The 20795-nt window shown below is 29.1% G+C and overlaps 1 protein-coding gene across 1 annotated transcript in view; it reads right to left on the bottom strand.

The window, feature by feature from the left end:
* Positions 1 to 20795, bottom strand: part of LOC133620548 (inactive phospholipase C-like protein 1) — a 323140-nt gene that overhangs the window by 198889 nt on the left and 103456 nt on the right. The gene's annotated exons all lie outside the window — the stretch shown is intronic.

Genomic DNA, 20795 nt, shown 5'->3' with positions numbered 1-20795 from the left:
TTTAATAAAAAAAAATAATTAAAAAACAACAACAACAAAAACGATACTGATAATAAAAAAACCGATACCGATAATTTCCGATATGACATTTTAACGCATTTATCGGCCGATATTATCGGACATCTCTATTGACATTATTTTGCTGAAACATTTGCACATTATTGTGTCAACATGTCCATACATGCAAGACATACAGAATCCTCTTTCTCACCTTTGCTCGATACTCTAAATGAGATGCACCTGCTGTTTATGTGTCGCTATTTGGAGTGTGAATCGTTGGGCACATATCGATTCGATCCGATTCTGATACCTTTCGGATTACAGATTCTCCATTCAAATCGACTCTCACAATGTATTCATTGTAATTACAATGAAACTTTTTTTCAAAACAGGCTACAAGTTAGAAAAGGTCATTCTGGTTGCATGGAGATGGCTTGAAAACATATTTTAAACAATGAATTCATATGAGCACAACTTTTTTTTTTTTTTTTCATTATTATAATTTTTTTAAATCTATTTTTGAAAATCATGAACCAACTTCGAATCAGTGTCACAATTTATATATATATATATATATATATATATATATATATATATATATATATATATATATATATATATATATATATATATATATATATATATATATATGTATACATATATATATACACATATATATGTATACATATATATATATACATACATCTCTTTATGCATTTTCTACCACTTGTCCCTACACACATACACAGACACACATATATGTTTGTGTGTGTATATATATATATATATATATATATATATATATATATATATATATATATATATATATATATATATATATGTATACATATATATATACACATATATATGTATACATATATATATACATACATCTCTTTATGCATTTTCTACCACTTGTCCCTACACACATACACAGACACACATATATGTTTGTGTGTGTATATATATATATATATATATATATATATATATATATATATATATATATATATATATACACACACACACACATATATATATTAAACTTTATCTATATAGTCCATATATATATATACACAAATATACATATATATATTTATACACAAATATATATATATATACAAATATATATACACACATATATATATATATATATAAAAAATATACAAATATATATATATATATATATATATGTATATATATTTTTATATATATATATACACAAATATATATATATACAAATATATATACACACATATATATATATATAAAATATACAAATATATATAACATGTATATATGTATATATATATATATATATATATATATATACACACACACACACATATATATATATCAGACGTTATCTATATAGTCCATATATATATACACAAATACATATATATATATATTTATACACATATATATATATACACACACATATATATATATATATATATATATATATATATATATATATATATATATATAATATACAAATATATATATACATGTATATATAAATATATATATATATATATATATATATATATATATATATATATATATATATATATATATATATATATATATATATATATAATGCGGAACGACAAAGCAGAACTTTGTCCCAATGTTGCATTCAAGGCGACTGGGAAATATTTGTTACATCCCACTTAAGAGAAAGGTTGAATGAAAACAACAAAAATGGCCTCCATAACATAATAATAATAATAATGTAAAACACCTTTGACCACATAGCTTCCATGCTAAAATATGTTTGTCAATAACAATCAATGTAGTTGTGTATCTTTGTGTTTCCATGGTAACTACGGCTACTGTGCCTTCGCATGATTCCCCTGCATCCAATCAAGAACTGCCTTTCGTGACTTATCGCTCATATTACCGCCGTACGGGTAATTGCGGGTCAGAGGTCGCCGCTTGGGTGAGTGGGCGTGTCTACGGGGGTCAAAGGTCGCTTCTCAAAAAGGTTTTATCCCCCCAGGAGGTGAGACCTTCCTAAGTGGCTCCATGTGTGTGGAAACTAAACAAGGCTAAGATGCAAGCGACAAGAGCCGAGAGGAACGCGTGACGCCAAGGGACAGACGGACAGAGACGCCTCATGCATTATGTATTCTCAGGAATTATTTAGCAAAAGTTATGCTTTTAAAAGCCTGACTCACTTTAATGTGGCAAATAAATATGATGAGAATGATAACTGCAAATGGACACACAAAAAATGGCATTCACTTCAACTGTTGCTGGGTGATGACGTCATGATGCAGACTTGATATTTTATAACCTGCTGGGGGCGCTACTGAGCAACTTCGGGGGTGTTGTGACCTGTACCCCTAAAATACGGAAATATTCGCCACTTGCTCGCAAAGTTTGATGAGTTTTCGAGTATGCTCACGCCTCCTAATGGCAGATTTAGAACAATCATAATACTAATTAGAAACTATTATGACTCACCTGGGGACGCGACTAAGCAGGTTTTGGGGAACACCCCTAAAATATGGAAATTATAGCCAGGATACTCATGCTAAAATAGTTTGGTGAGTTTTCAAGTTTGATAAAAAAAATAATAATAATAAAGTATTCTAAGCCGCTAGAGGGCATCACTGAGTCGTTTTTTAAAAGAAGTGTAGAATTATGGAGAGAGAATGCCAAACAATTCATGGATTTGCAGACAAAAATATTAACCAACAATACAAATGTTTGTAAACAAAAAAAAAATAATTTGAAAACCGTTATATTTTCATTAAACAAAACAAATTTTATGGAACCAAACACAAATGGATTTGAAACCCCAAAAATAAGATTTGCAATTAGTTTTGTTTAGAGTTAAAATAAAAAATAAATAATTAAAACGTCTTTTTATGATAATAATTTAAAAAAAGCATACATATATACATATATATATACATACATATATATATATATATATATATATATATATATATATATATATATATATATATATATATATATATATATATATATATATATATATATATATATATATATATACACACACATATATTCCGCCCGATTGTAGCTGAGATAGGCTCCAGCGCCCCCCGCGACCCCAAAGGGAATAAGCGGTAGAAAATGGATGGATGGATGGATGGATATATATATATATACACACACTGTATATGTATATATATATACACATATACACTGTGTAAATATATATATATATATATATATATATATATATATATATATATATATATATATATATATGTATATATACATAAACACACAACCAGTGTATATATATATATACAGTATATATATACACACACAGCATATATATATATATATATATATATATATATATATATATATATATATACACACACACACACACACACACACACACACAGTATATATATATACATACACACACTGTATATATATATATATATATATATATGTGTATATATATATATATATATATACATATATAAATACACAGTATATATATATATATATATATATATATATATATACACACACACACTGCGTAATATATATATAAACTGTATATACATATATATATATATATACTGTGTGTGTGTGTATGTATGTATATATATATATATATATATATATATATATATATATATATATATATATATATATATATATATATATATATATATATATATATATATATATATATAGATATCATAGTATACATATCATAACAGGTATATATTTATGTATATTATTTATTTTATTTTATTTATTTATTTATATATATATAAATAACTAAATATCATAATATATCATAATATGTACATATTATAGTATATATATATATTTTTTAATTCTTTAAATTAAATTTACATTTGTTGTATTTACATATATATAAATATTTTTAATTGCAAATACATTTTTTGTTTGTGGCCATATAAACGTGATTGTTTACTACTTCTGCCCTCAACACATTAGGATGAAAAATACCAAAGACAAATATTCTTAGATACCAAAACAAAAACGATTTGCAACACAAATATTTATCTGCAACAAACACTTTTGATTTTGAGCAAATATTTGTTTTTGTTGTTTAAAATTTTTTTTTTTTTTTTTTTTTTTTTGGTTGTAACTCAATTTTTAGACCGGTAAAAAAAAACGTACATTTTGTAAACAAAATGCCCTAAAATAGGTAATGAATAATTCTGTATTAGTAAAGAATGTTAGCTCATCAGGGGGCACAACTGGATAGTTTTTGGAAGACTTTTGTGCAGAAATGTTCACCAGGCTACACATGCTCCACTTTTTGTGCATTCATTTCTTCTACGGGGTTGTTGTCCATAGTCCTCCTAAGATATGCAACAGTTGGTGAGTTTTTTTCCTGTCCTCCCAGTATTTGGATGCTTCCCGCTCATGCTGGTGAACATGTGGGACTGTTTAGTGGCTTCATGGCCCCGCCTCCTCCTCTTCTTCTTCCTGCTGCTGGAGCCAGCATGGATGCTATTGATGATCACGTCTCCTAACCCCAGACGGCTGACAAAGGCAGCGGTGGAAGATGTATCACCGCATGGGCGGATGCCAGAATGAAAACAGGTAAGTGTAAATGTCACAACACCTGCATGCAGCTGGGCGAGGGGTCAGAGGTCATAAACACGGTGTTGACGGCGTCTAACCACAGAGCAACTTTTACTAACCCAATCTTACGTTTATTATTTCATATTTGACCAACATTTTCTGGAGCAATACAGCCCCAAAGTTACATAGAAATCCAAAGATCCTTTAATATGACAGGAGCACTCTGCTGTGTTTAAAGACCTACTACAAAAAAGTATATATAAGACACATGCACTACAGTATGTTTAAAGTCCAATATTAAAAACCCAAGAGAAACATTCTTTACATGACAAGAGCCTTACAAAAAACATTTGTCAAAGATCATCTATATAACAGAAGCTCTGCACTGTTCTTTTTTTTAATAACCTACCGCAAAAGCACTAGTCAAAGATCCTTTATATAACAGGAGGGCTCTGCTATTTATAGCGACATAATGCAATGTCATTTTTTTATATGATGGGAGCACACTCTGGTGCGTTTAAGGACCTAGTGCAAGAGCGCTAATCACAGATCCTTCATATGACAGGAGCACCATGCTGCTTTTTAAGGACCTACCACACAAAACAAACACTAGTCAAAGATCCTCTAAATGACGAGAGCACTGCTGGTTAAAGGATTTACTGCAAGAGTGCCAGTCAAAGATCCTCTAAATGACGAGAGCACTGCTGGTTAAAGGATTTACTGCAAGAGTGCCAGTCAAAGATCCTCTAAATGACGAGAGCACTGCTGGTTAAAGGATTTACTGCAAGAGTCAAAGATCCTCTATCTGACAAGCACGATGTGCTGTTTTTGCCGACCAACAACAAAAAACACTAGACAAAGATTCTCTATAGGACAAGAAAATTATGTTGTTTTTAAAGCCTTAAAATAAAAAAATAGTCAAAGATCATGTATTTAACAGGAATAGTGTGTGTGGTTTTAAGCCAGAGACCCTGTAGTCTATACATACAACAGGAGTGCTGTGCTGTAAAAACTGTTGTTCCTTAAGGCCCTAAATTAAAAACATACACGTGTCAAAGATCATCTATATAACAAAAGAGTGCTGTGCTGTTTTTAATGACATTGAAAAAAAAAAAACACACAAGTCAAATATACTTTATTTGACTGGAGCACACTCTGGTGCCTTTAAGGACCTACTGCCAGAGTGCTAGTAAAAGATCCTTCATATGACAGGAGCACAATGCTGTTTTTAAGGACCTACCACACAAAACAAACACTAGTCAAAGATCCTCTATATGACAAGCGCGCCGTGCTGTTTTTACCGACCAACAACAAAAAACACTAGTCAAAGATTCTCTATTTGACAAGAAAAATCTGTTGTTTTTAAAGCCTTAAATTAAAAAAAAACAATTGTCAAAGATCATGTATTTTAAGTCAGAGATCCTCTATAAAACAGGAGTGCTGTGCTGTAAAAACACAAGATCCTCTATATAACATGAGCATTCTGTTGTTTTGTGAGGCCCTAAATTAAAAACATACACTTGTCAAAGATCATCTACTGTATATAACAAAAGAGTGATGAGCTGTTTTGAATGACATTGAGACAAAAAAACACAAGGCAAAGATCCTTTATATGACAGGCGCACCGTGCTGTTTTTAAGGACCTACCACACAAAACAAACACTAGTCAAAGATCCTCTAAATGGCGAGAGCATTGCTGGTTAAAGGACTTACTGTAAGAGTGCAAGTCAAAGATCCTCTAAATGACGAGAACAATGCTAGTTAAAGAATTTACTGCAAGAGTCAAAGATCCTCTAAATGAGGAGAGCACTGCTGGTTAAAGAATTTACTGCAAGAGTCAAAGATCCTCTATTTGACAAGCGTGCTGTGCTGTTTTTACCGACCAACAACAAAAAACACTAGTCAAAGATTCTCTATAGGACAAGAAAAATATGTTGTTTTTAAAGCCTTAAATAATAAAAAAAAAACAATTGTCAAAGATCATGTATTTAACAGGAAAAGTGTTTTAAGTTTTAAGTCAGAGATCCTCTATACAACAGGAGTGCTGTCCTGTAAAAACTGTTGTTTCTTAAAAACATACACTTGTCAAAGATCATCTATACAACAAAAGAGTGCTGTGCTGTTTTTGATGACATTGAAAAAAAAAGATCCTTGATATGACGGGAGCACACTCTGGTGCCTTTAAGGACCTACTGCCAGAGTGCTAGTCAAAGATCCTTCAAATGACAGGAGCACCGTGCTGTTTATGAAGACCTACCACACAAAACAAACACTAGTCAAAGATCCTCTAGATGACAAAGCGCTGTGCTGTTTTTACCGACCAACAACAAAAAAACTCTAGTCAAATTAGCTCTATATGACAAGGAAAATCTGTTATTTTTAAAGCCTTAAATTTTTTTAAAAATTGTCAAAGATCATGTATTTTAAGTCAAAGATCCTCTATAAAACAGGAGTGCTGTGCTGTAAAAACACTAGATCCTCTATTTAACTGGGGCATTCTGTTGTTTTGTAAGAACCTAAATTAAAAACATACACTTGTCAAAGATCATCTACTGTATATAACAAAAGAGTGATGAGCTGTTTTTAATGACTTTGAGACAAAAAAACACAAGGCAAAGATCCTTTATATGACAGGAGCACCGTGCTGTTTTTAAGGACCTACCACACAAAACAAACACTAGTCAAAGATCCTCCAAATGACGAGAGCATTGCTGGTTAAAGGATTTACTGCAAGAGTGCAAGTCAAAGATCCTCTAAATGATGAGAGCAGTGCTGGTTAAAGAATTTACTGCAAGAGTCAAAGATCCTCTAAATGACAAGAGCACTGCTGGTTAAAGAATTTACTGCAAGAGTCCAAGATCCTCTATATAACAAGCGCACTTTGCTGTTTTTACCGGCCAACAACAAAAAACACTAGTCAAAGATTCTCTATAGGACAAGAAAAATATGTTGTTTTTAAAGCCTTAAATTAAAAAAAACAATTGTCAAAGATCATGTATTTAACAGGAATAGTGTGTGTGCTGTTTTAAGTCAGAGATCCTCTATAAAACAGGAGTGTTGTGCTGTAAAAACATTAGATCCTCTATATAACAGGAGCATGCTGTTGTTTCTTAAGGCCCTAAATTAAAAACATACACTTGTCAAAGATCATCTAGAAAACAAAAACACAAGTCAAAGATCCTTGATATGACGGGAGCACACTCTGGTGCTTTTAAGGACCAATTGCAAGAGTGCTAGTCACAGATCCTTCATATGACAGGAGCACAATGCTGTTTTTAAGGACCTCCACACAAAACAAACACTAGTCAAAGATCCTCTATATAACAAGCGCGCTGTGCTGTTTTTACCGACAACAACAAAAAACACTAGTCAAAGATTCTCTATATGACAAGAAAAATGTTATTGTTTTAAAGCCTTAAATTAAAAAATATATATTGTCAAAATCATATATTTTAAGTCAAAGATCCTCTATATAACTGGAGTGCTGTGCTGTAAAAACACTAGATCCTCTATATAACAGGAGCATTCTGTTGTTTTGTGAGGCCCTAAATTAAAAACATACACTTGTCAAAGATCATCTATATAACGAAAGAGTGCTGTGCTGTTTTTAATGACATTGTAAAAAAAAAAAACAAGTCAAAGATCCTTTATTTAACGGGAGCACACTTTTGTGCCTTTAAGGACCTACTGCCAGAGTGCTAGTCACAGATCCATCATATGACAGGAGCACCGTGCTGTTTTTGAAGACCTACCACACAAAACAAACACTAATCAAAAATCCTCTAAATGACGAGATCATTTCTGGTTAAAGGATTTACTGCAAGAGTCAAAGATCCTCTACATGACAAGCGCGCTGTGCTGTTTTTACCGACCAACAGCAAAAAACACTAGACAAAGATTCTCTATAAGACAAGAAAATTATGTTGTTTATAAAGCCTTAAAATAAAATTAAAGCATTTGTCAAAGATCATGTATTTAACAGGAATAGTGTGTGTGGTTTTAAGCCAGAGATCCTGTAGTCTATACATACAACAGGAGTGCTGTGCTGTAAAAACTGTTGTTTCTTAAGGCCCTAAATTAAAAACATACACTTATCAAAGATCATGTATACGACAAAAGAGTGCTGTGCTGTTTTTAATGACATTGAAAAAAAAAAAAACACAAGTCAAAGATCCTTGATATGACGGGAGCACACTCTGGTGCCTTTAAGGACCTACTGCCAGAGTCCTAGTCAAAGATCCTTCATATGACAGGAGCACCATGCTGCTTTTTAAGGACCTACCACACAAAACAAACACTAGTCAAAGATCCTCTATATGACAAGCGCGCTGTGCTGTTTTTACCGACCAACAACAAAAAACACTAGTCAAAGATTCTCTGTTTGACAAGAAAAATCTGTTGTTTTTACAGCCTTAAATTAAAAAAACAATTGTCAAAGATCATGTATTTTAAGTCAAAGATCCTCTATAAAACAGGAGTGCTGTGCTGTAAAAACACTAGATCCTCTATTTAACTGGAGCATAGTGTTGTTTTGTGAGGCCCTCAATTAAAAACATACACTTATCAAAGATCATGTATACGACAAAAGAGTGCTGTGCTGTTTTTAATGACATTGAAAAAAAAAAAAACACAAGTCAAAGATCCTTGATATGACGGGAGCACACTCTGGTGCCTTTAAGGACCTACTGCCAGAGTCCTAGTCAAAGATCCTTCATATGACAGGAGCACCATGCTGCTTTTTAAGGACCTACCACACAAAACAAACACTAGTCAAAGATCCTCTATATGACAAGCGCGCTGTGCTGTTTTTACCGACCAACAACAAAAAACACTAGTCAAAGATTCTCTGTTTGACAAGAAAAATCTGTTGTTTTTACAGCCTTAAATTAAAAAAACAATTGTCAAAGATCATGTATTTTAAGTCAAAGATCCTCTATAAAACAGGAGTGCTGTGCTGTAAAAACACTAGATCCTCTATTTAACTGGAGCATAGTGTTGTTTTGTGAGGCCCTCAATTAAAAACATACACTTGTCAAAGATCATCTACTGTATATAACAAAAGAGTGATGAGCTGTTTTAATGACATTGGGAAAAAAACACACAAGCACTCTTGCAGTAAATCCTTTAACCAGCAGTGCTCTCGTCATTTAGAGGATCTTTGACTAGCACCTTTGCAGTAAATCCTTTAACCAGCACTGTTCTCGTCCTTTAGAGGATCTTTGACTTGCACTCTTGCCGTAAATCCTTAACCAGCAATGCTCTCCTCATTTAGAGGATCTTTGACTAGTGTTTGTTTTGTGTGGAGGTCCTCAAAAACAGCACGGTGCTCCTGTTATATGAAGGATCTTTGACTAGCACTCTTGCAGTAGGTCCTTAAATGCACCAGAGTGTGCTCCCGTCATATCAAGGCGGGGGGCGTGTCTTACTAAGGTTCGCCACCACACTTCCTGTCTTCGCCCACGTGATCATCATCCGCGTCATCGTGTTGTGCTGCAACACGCGGGGAAAAAAAAACAAAAAACTGAGCGGAATCTGAATGAATGTTTCATGACGCTTGTTACGTCATCAATGAAACATCCTGTTTTGTCAACCAAGGAAGGGAAAAATGCTGAACAAACACATAGTTACAGAAGGAAGACGATAATCATCATACATTTTTTTGTCTATGTGGCAAAAAAAAAGTATGACTCAACCTCGCTTAGATGAAGAAAAGGAGCAGTGAAATAGCACGTTTGGAGCTTTGTTAGTTTGGCGCTTTTAATAAACACAAGCCCTCGTCTGATTTGCTGTGTTTTACTGACATCTTGTGGTGGACAGCGGTAACGCAAGCATACGTGTAAGAAAGTTTAATAAATAGAATACGAATGAATTAAATAAAATGTGATTTAATTTATTAGATTAAAAAAAAAAAGTAACTAAACGTAAATATATGTATTAAATTAAAAAAATGATTTAGTAAATAAAATAGTTTAACTACTAATTTAGAATAGAAAGTACTTTGTTGATCCCTGGGGGAAATTCAGCACCACAGTTCGCTCACAATAAACAATAAACACTTGTGAATAATATGAAAGCAGTCTATTATACAGCATTATTCACATGTGAATAATATAAATGCAGTCTATTATACAGCATTATTCACATGTGAATGACATAAATACAGTCTATTATACAGCATTATTCACATGTGAATAATATAAATACAGTCTATTATACAGCATTATTCACATGTGAATAATATAAATACAGTCTATTATACAGCATTATTCACATGTGAATAATATAAATGCAGTCTATTATACAGCATTATTCACATGTGAATGACATAAATACAGTCTATTATACAGCATTATTCACATGTGAATAATATAAATACAGTCTATTATACAGCATTATTCACATGTGAATAATATAAATACAGTCTATTATACAGCATTATTCACATGTGAATAATATAAATACAGTCTATTATACAGCATTATTCACATGTGAATAATATAAATGCAGTCTATTATACAGCATTAGTCACATGTGAATAATATAAATACAGTCTATTATACAGCATTTTTCACATGTGAATAATATAAATACAGTCTATTATACAACATTATTCACATGTGGATAACATAAATACAGTCTATTATACAGTATTATTCACATATGAATAATATAAATGCAGTCTATTATACAGCATTATTCACATATGAATAACATAAATACAGTCTATTATACAGCATTATTCACATGTGAATAATATAAATACATTATCACATGTGAATAATATAAATACAGTCTATTATACAGCATTATTCCCATGTGAATAATATAAATACAGTCTATTATACAGCATTATTCACATGTGAATAATATAAATACAGTCTATTATACAGCATTATTCACATGTGAAGAATATAAATACAGTCTAATATACAGCATTATTCACATGTGAATAATATAAATACAGTCTATTATACAGCATTATTCACATGTGAATAACATAAATAGTCTATTATACAGCATTATTCACATGTGAATAACATAAATACAGTCTATTATACAGCATTATTCACATGTGAATAACATAAATACAGTCTATTATACAGTATTATTCACATATGAATAATATAAATGCAGTCTATTATACAGCATTATTCACATATGAATAACATAAATACAGTCTATTATACAGCATTATTTACATGTGAATAACATAAATACAGTCTATTATACAGCATTATTCACATGTGAATAATATAAATGCAGTCTATTATACAGCATTATTCACATGTGAATGACATAAATACAGTCTAATATACAGCATTATTCACATGTGAATAATATAAATACAGTCTATTATACAGCATTATTCACATGTGAATAATATAAATACAGTCTATTATACAGCATTATTCACATGTGAATAATATAAATGCAGTCTATTATACAGCATTAGTCACATGTGAATAATATAAATACAGTCTATTATACAGCATTTTTCACATGTGAATAATATAAATACAGTCTATTATACAACATTATTCACATGTGAATAACATAAATACAGTCTATTATACAGTATTATTCACATATGAATAATATAAATGCAGTCTATTATACAGCATTATTCACATATGAATAACATAAATACAGTCTATTATACAGCATTATTCACATGTGAATAATATAAATACATTATCACATGTGAATAATATAAATACAGTCTATTATACAGCATTATTCCCATGTGAATAATATAAATACAGTCTATTATACAGCATTATTCACATGTGAAGAATATAAATACAGTCTATTATACAGCATTATTCACATGTGAATAATATAAATACAGTCTATTATACAGCATTATTCACATGTGAATAATATAAATACATTATCACATGTGAATAATATAAATACAGTCTATTATACAGCATTATTCCCATGTGAATAATATAAATACAGTCTATTATACAGCATTATTCACATGTGAATAATATAAATACAGTCTATTATACAGCATTATTCACATGTGAAGAATATAAATACAGTCTAATATACAGCATTATTCACATGTGAATAATATAAATACAGTCTATTATACAGCATTATTCACATGTGAATAACATAAATAGTCTATTATACAGCATTATTCACATGTGAATAACATAAATACAGTCTATTATACAGCATTATTCACATGTGAATAACATAAATACAGTCTATTATACAGTATTATTCACATATGAATAATATAAATGCAGTCTATTATACAGCATTATTCACATATGAATAACATAAATACAGTCTATTATACAGCATTATTTACATGTGAATAACATAAATACAGTCTATTATACAGCATTATTCACATGTGAATAATATAAATGCAGTCTATTATACAGCATTATTCACATGTGAATGACATAAATACAGTCTAATATACAGCATTATTCACATGTGAATAATATAAATACAGTCTATTATACAGCATTATTCACATGTGAATAATATAAATACAGTCTATTATACAGCATTATTCACATGTGAATAATATAAATGCAGTCTATTATACAGCATTAGTCACATGTGAATAATATAAATACAGTCTATTATACAGCATTTTTCACATGTGAATAATATAAATACAGTCTATTATACAACATTATTCACATGTGAATAACATAAATACAGTCTATTATACAGTATTATTCACATATGAATAATATAAATGCAGTCTATTATACAGCATTATTCACATATGAATAACATAAATACAGTCTATTATACAGCATTATTCACATGTGAATAATATAAATACATTATCACATGTGAATAATATAAATACAGTCTATTATACAGCATTATTCACATATGAATAACATAAATACAGTCTATTATACAGCATTATTTACATGTGAATAACATAAATACAGTCTATTATACAGCATTATTCACATGTGAATAATATAAATGCAGTCTATTATACAGCATTATTCACATGTGAATGACATAAATACAGTCTAATATACAGCATTATTCACATGTGAATAATATAAATACAGTCTATTATACAGCATTATTCACATGTGAATAATATAAATACAGTCTATTATACAGCATTATTCACATGTGAATAATATAAATGCAGTCTATTATACAGCATTAGTCACATGTGAATAATATAAATACAGTCTATTATACAGCATTTTTCACATGTGAATAATATAAATACAGTCTATTATACAACATTATTCACATGTGAATAACATAAATACAGTCTATTATACAGTATTATTCACATATGAATAATATAAATGCAGTCTATTATACAGCATTATTCACATATGAATAACATAAATACAGTCTATTATACAGCATTATTCACATGTGAATAATATAAATACATTATCACATGTGAATAATATAAATACAGTCTATTATACAGCATTATTCCCATGTGAATAATATAAATACAGTCTATTATACAGCATTATTCACATGTGAATAATATAAATACAGTCTATTATACAGCATTATTCACATGTGAAGAATATAAATACAGTCTAATATACAGCATTATTCACATGTGAATAATATAAATACAGTCTATTATACAGCATTATTCACATGTGAATAACATAAATAGTCTATTATACAGCATTATTCACATGTGAATAACATAAATACAGCCTATTATACAGCATTATTCACATGTGAATAACATAAATACAGTCTATTATACAGTATTATTCACATATGAATAATATAAATGCAGTCTATTATACAGCATTATTCACATATGAATAACATAAATACAGTCTATTATACAGCATTATTTACATGTGAATAACATAAATACAGTCTATTATACAGCATTATTCACATGTGAATAATATAAATGCAGTCTATTATACAGCATTATTCACATGTGAATGACATAAATACAGTCTAATATACAGCATTATTCACATGTGAATAATATAAATACAGTCTATTATACAGCATTATTCACATGTGAATAATATAAATACAGTCTATTATACAGCATTATTCACATGTGAATAATATAAATGCAGTCTATTATACAGCATTAGTCACATGTGAATAATATAAATACAGTCTATTATACAGCATTCTTCACATGTGAATAATATAAATACAGTCTATTATACAACATTATTCACATGTGAATAACATAAATACAGTCTATTATACAGTATTATTCACATATGAATAATATAAATGCAGTCTATTATACAGCATTATTCACATATGAATAACATAAATACAGTCTATTATACAGCATTATTCACATGTGAATAATATAAATACATTATCACATGTGAATAATATAAATACAGTCTATTATACAGCATTATTCCCATGTGAATAATATAAATACAGTCTATTATACAGCATTATTCACATGTGAAGAATATAAATACAGTCTAATATACAGCATTATTCACATGTGAATAATATAAATACAGTCTATTATACAGCATTATTCACATGTGAATAATATAAATACAGTCTATTATACAGCATTATTCACATGTGAATAATATAAATACAGTCTATTATACAGCATTATTCACATGTGAATAATATAAATGCAGTCTATTATACAGCATTAGTCACATGTGAATAATATAAATACAGTCTATTATACAGCATTTTTCACATGTGAATAATATAAATACAGTCTATTATACAACATTATTCACATGTGGATAACATAAATACAGTCTATTATACAGTATTATTCACATATGAATAATATAAATGCAGTCTATTATACAGCATTATTCACATATGAATAACATAAATACAGTCTATTATACAGCATTATTCACATGTGAATAATATAAATACATTATCACATGTGAATAATATAAATACAGTCTATTATACAGCATTATTCCCATGTGAATAATATAAATACAGTCTATTATACAGCATTATTCACATGTGAATAATATAAATACAGTCTATTATACAGCATTATTCACATGTGAAGAATATAAATACAGTCTAATATACAGCATTATTCACATGTGAATAATATAAATACAGTCTATTATACAGCATTATTCACATGTGAATAACATAAATAGTCTATTATACAGCATTATTCACATGTGAATAACATAAATACAGTCTATTATACAGCATTATTCACATGTGAATAACATAAATACAGTCTATTATACAGTATTATTCACATATGAATAATATAAATGCAGTCTATTATACAGCATTATTCACATATGAATAACATAAATACAGTCTATTATACAGCATTATTTACATGTGAATAACATAAATACAGTCTATTATACAGCATTATTCACATGTGAATAATATAAATGCAGTCTATTATACAGCATTATTCACATGTGAATGACATAAATACAGTCTATTATACAGCATTATTCACATGTGAATAATATAAATACAGTCTATTATACAGCATTATTCACATGTGAATAATATAAATACAGTCTATTATACAGCATTATTCACATGTGAATAATATAAATGCAGTCTATTATACAGCATTAGTCACATGTGAATAATATAAATACAGTCTATTATACAGCATTTTTCACATGTGAATAATATAAATACAGTCTATTATACAACATTATTCACATGTGAATAACATAAATACAGTCTATTATACAGTATTATTCACATATGAATAATATAAATGCAGTCTATTATACAGCATTATTCACATATGAATAACATAAATACAGTCTATTATACAGCATTATTCACATGTGAATAATATAAATACATTATCACATGTGAATAATATAAATACAGTCTATTATACAGCATTATTCCCATGTGAATAATATAAATACAGTCTATTATACAGCATTATTCACATGTGAAGAATATAAATACAGTCTAATATACAGCATTATTCACATGTGAATAATATAAATACAGTCTATTATACAGCATTATTCACATGTGAATAACATAAATAGTCTATTATACAGCATTATTCACATGTGAATAACATAAATACAGTCTATTATACAGCATTATTCACATGTGAATAACATAAATACAGTCTATTATACAGTATTATTCACATATGAATAATATAAATGCAGTCTATTATACAGTATTATTCACATATGAATAATATAAATGCAGTTTATTATACAGCATTATTCACATATGAATAACATAAATACAGTCTATTATACAGCATTATTTACATGTGAATAACATAAATACAGTCTATTATACAGCATTATTCACATGTGAATAATATAAATACAGTCTATTATACAGCATTATTCACATGTGAATAACATAAATACAGTCTATTATACAGCATTATTCACATGTGAATAACATAAATAAAGTCTATTATACAGCATTTTTCACATGTGAATAATATAAATATAATCTATTATACAGCATTATTCACATGTGAATAATATAAATATAGTCTATTATACAGCACTATTCACATGTGAATAATATAAATACAGTCTATTATACAGCATTAGTCACATGTGAATAATATAAATACAGTCTATTATACAGCATTTTTCACAATAGAATAACATAAATACAGTCTATTATACAGCATTATTCACATGTGAATAATATAAATACAGTCTATTATACAGCATTATTCACACGTGAATAACATAAATACAGTCTATTATACAGCATTTTTCACACGTGAATAATATAAATACAGTCTATTATACAACATTATTCACATGTGAATAATATAAATACATTATCACATGTGAATAATATAAATACAGTCTATTATACAGCATTATTCCCATGTGAATAACATAAATACAGTCTATTATACAGCATTATTCACTTGTGAATAACATAAATACAGTCTGTTATACAGCATTATTCACATGTGAATAACATAAATACAGTCTATTATACAGCATTATTCACATATGAATAACATAAATACAGTCTATTATACAGCATTATTCACATGTGAATAACATAAATACAGTCTATTATACAGCATTATTCACATGTGAATAACATAAATACAGTCTATTATACAGCATACAGCATTATTCACATATGAATAACATAAATACAGTCTATTATACAGCATTATTCACATGTGAATAACATAAATACAGTCTATTATACAGCATTATTCACATGTGAATAACATAAATACAGTCTATTATACAGCATTATTCACATGTGAATAACATAAATACAGTCTATTATACAGCATTATTCACATATGAATAACATAAATACAGTCTATTATACAGCATTATTCACATGTGAATAACATAAATACAGTCTATTATACAGCATTATTCACATGTGAATAACATAAATACAGTCTATTATACAGCATTATTCACATGTGAATAACATAAATAAAGTCTATTATACAGCATTTTTCACATGTGAATAATATAAATATAATCTATTATACAGCATTATTCACATGTGAATAATATAAATATAGTCTATTATACAGCACTATTCACATGTGAATAATATAAATACAGTCTATTATACAGCATGAGTCACATGTGAATAATATAAATACAGTCTATTATACAGCATTATTCACATGTGAATAATATAAATATAGTCTATTATACAGCATTATTCACATGTGAATAATATAAATACAGTCTATTATACAGCATTATTCACATGTGAATAATATAAATATAATCTATTATACAGCATTATTCACATGTGAATAATATAAATATAGTCTATTATACAGCACTATTCACATGTGAATAATATAAATACAGTCTATTATACAGCATTATTCACATTTAAATAACATAAATACAGTCTATTATACAGCATTATTCACATGTGAATAATATAAATACAGTCTATTATACAGCATTATTCACATGTGAATAATATAAATACAGTCTATTATACAGCATTATTCACATGTGAATAATATAAATACAGTCTATTATACAACCTTATTCACATGTGAATAATGTAAATACAATAATATACATCATTATTCACATGTGAATAGTATAAATACAGTCTATTATACAGCAGCATTATTCACATGTGAATAATATACATATAGTCTATTATACAGCACTATTCACATGTGAATGATATAAATAGTCAATTATACAGCATTAGTCACATGTGAATAATATAAATACAGTCTATTATACAGCATTATTCACATGTGAATAATATAAATATAGTCAATTATACAGCATTAGTCACATGTGAATATAAATACAGTCTATTATACAGCATTATTCAAATATGAATAATATAAATACAATCTATTATACATTTAAGTACAGTCAAAATTTTGTTTTTGTCAGTAGGTTTACTGGTAATTAATTTCACTAATTTTACTAAGGGATTCCGAATTTCTTTTAAAAACAGCATGAATTATAATAATCATACTATATCAGGGGAAAGTCTCTCTAGTAATAATAATAAAAAATAACAGTAACCAAAAGGATCGATCAAATTACTGTAATACATTTAGAAATAAATCATCACTCGAGTACGCCCCCTAGTGGCTGAGAGAGAAACACAAGCATTGTCCTTGACACCATCCTATCACTCCAAATAAAAAATCTGCTTCTCATTTTTGACTCTGAGCTTAGTTTTATATTAAATACCAAAAATATAACAAAAATAGGTTTGTAATTTTCTTAAGAATACAACCCGAGTTCACCCAACTCTCTCTCAGGGCAACACGGAGACGCTAAAGCAGGCATTTATTGTAAGTCGTATAGATTATCGTAACACTCTGCTTTCTGGTCTTCCCAAAAAAAGTTATTGCATTTTTTACAATTACTCCAAAATTCAGCTGCTCCTGTCCTGACGAAGACCAGAAGGCGGGCCCACATTACCCCAGTTTTAAAATCTCTGCATTGCCTGTCCGTGTGTTTCAGGGTCAATTTCAGGGTTCTTCTTATGGTTACAAATGTTTTTTATGGTTTTGGGCCTTCTTATCTTTCGGATTTGCTTTCAACCTACAAACCTTTGCGAACCTCCGGCACCTGTCTCCTATTATTCCAAAAGTTAGGACACAATGTCACAAAATATTTAAGAGCAGGCTTAAGACTCACCTTTTTGATTAGGCTTTCACCTCATACCGGTATTTATTAATTTTATTGAAGTCATTGGTACTTTACATCTATCCTATTAGTTATACAAGATTATATGTACTTTTTAATACACTGAACGAAAATATAAAAACTAGAGATAAATGCTTTAAAATGTAATATCGGAAAATATCGGTATCGTTTTTTTTTCATTATCGGTATCTTTTATTTTTTATTAAATCAACATAAAAAACACAAGATACACTTACAAATAATGCACCAACCCAAAAAACCTCCCTCCCCTATTTACACTCATTCACACAATGTTGTTTCTTTCTGTTATTAATATTCTGGTTCCTACATTATATATCAATATATATCAATACAGTCTGCAAGGGATACAGTCCGTAAGCACACATGATTGTGCGTGCTGCTGGTCCACTAATAGTACTAACCTTTATCAGTTAATTTTACTCATTTTCATTAATTTCTAGTTTCTATGTAACTGTTTTATTTATTTTTTTATTCAACAAAATGCTATTAATTATTTTATTTTATTATTTTTTTAAAAAAGGACCTTATCTTCACCATACCTGGTTGTCCAAATTAGGCATAATAATGTGTTAATTCCACGACTGTATATATCGGTATCGGTTGATATCGGTATCGGTAATTAAAGAGTTGGACAATATCGGAATATCGGATATCGGCAAAAAGCCATTATCGGACATCCCTAATAAACACAACACTTTTTTTTTTGCTCCCATTTTTCATACGTTGATCTCAAAGATCTAAAACGTTTACTATATACATAAAATACCTATTTATCTCAAATATTGTCCACAAATATGTCTAAATCTGTGTTAATGAGCATTTCTTCTTTGCCAAGACAAGTCATCCCACATCACAGGTGTGGCATATCAAGGTGCTGATTCAACAGCATGATTATTGCACAGGTGTGCCTTAGGCTGCCCATAATAAAAGGCCACTCTGATATGTGCAGTTTCATCACACGGCACGATGCCACAGATGTCGCAAATTTTGAGGGAGCGTGTCGTTGGCATGCTGACTGCCCGTGTTGCCCGTGAATTGGCATTTCAGAGAATTTGGCAGTACATCCAAACGGCCTCACAACCGCAGACCACA

Source organism: Nerophis lumbriciformis, linkage group LG24 (assembly GCF_033978685.3).
Source record: "Nerophis lumbriciformis linkage group LG24, RoL_Nlum_v2.1, whole genome shotgun sequence".
Taxonomy (NCBI): Eukaryota; Metazoa; Chordata; class Actinopteri; order Syngnathiformes; family Syngnathidae; genus Nerophis; species Nerophis lumbriciformis.
Note: the sequence above shows the minus strand (reverse complement) of the source record. Positions and strands in the feature narration are given on the sequence as shown.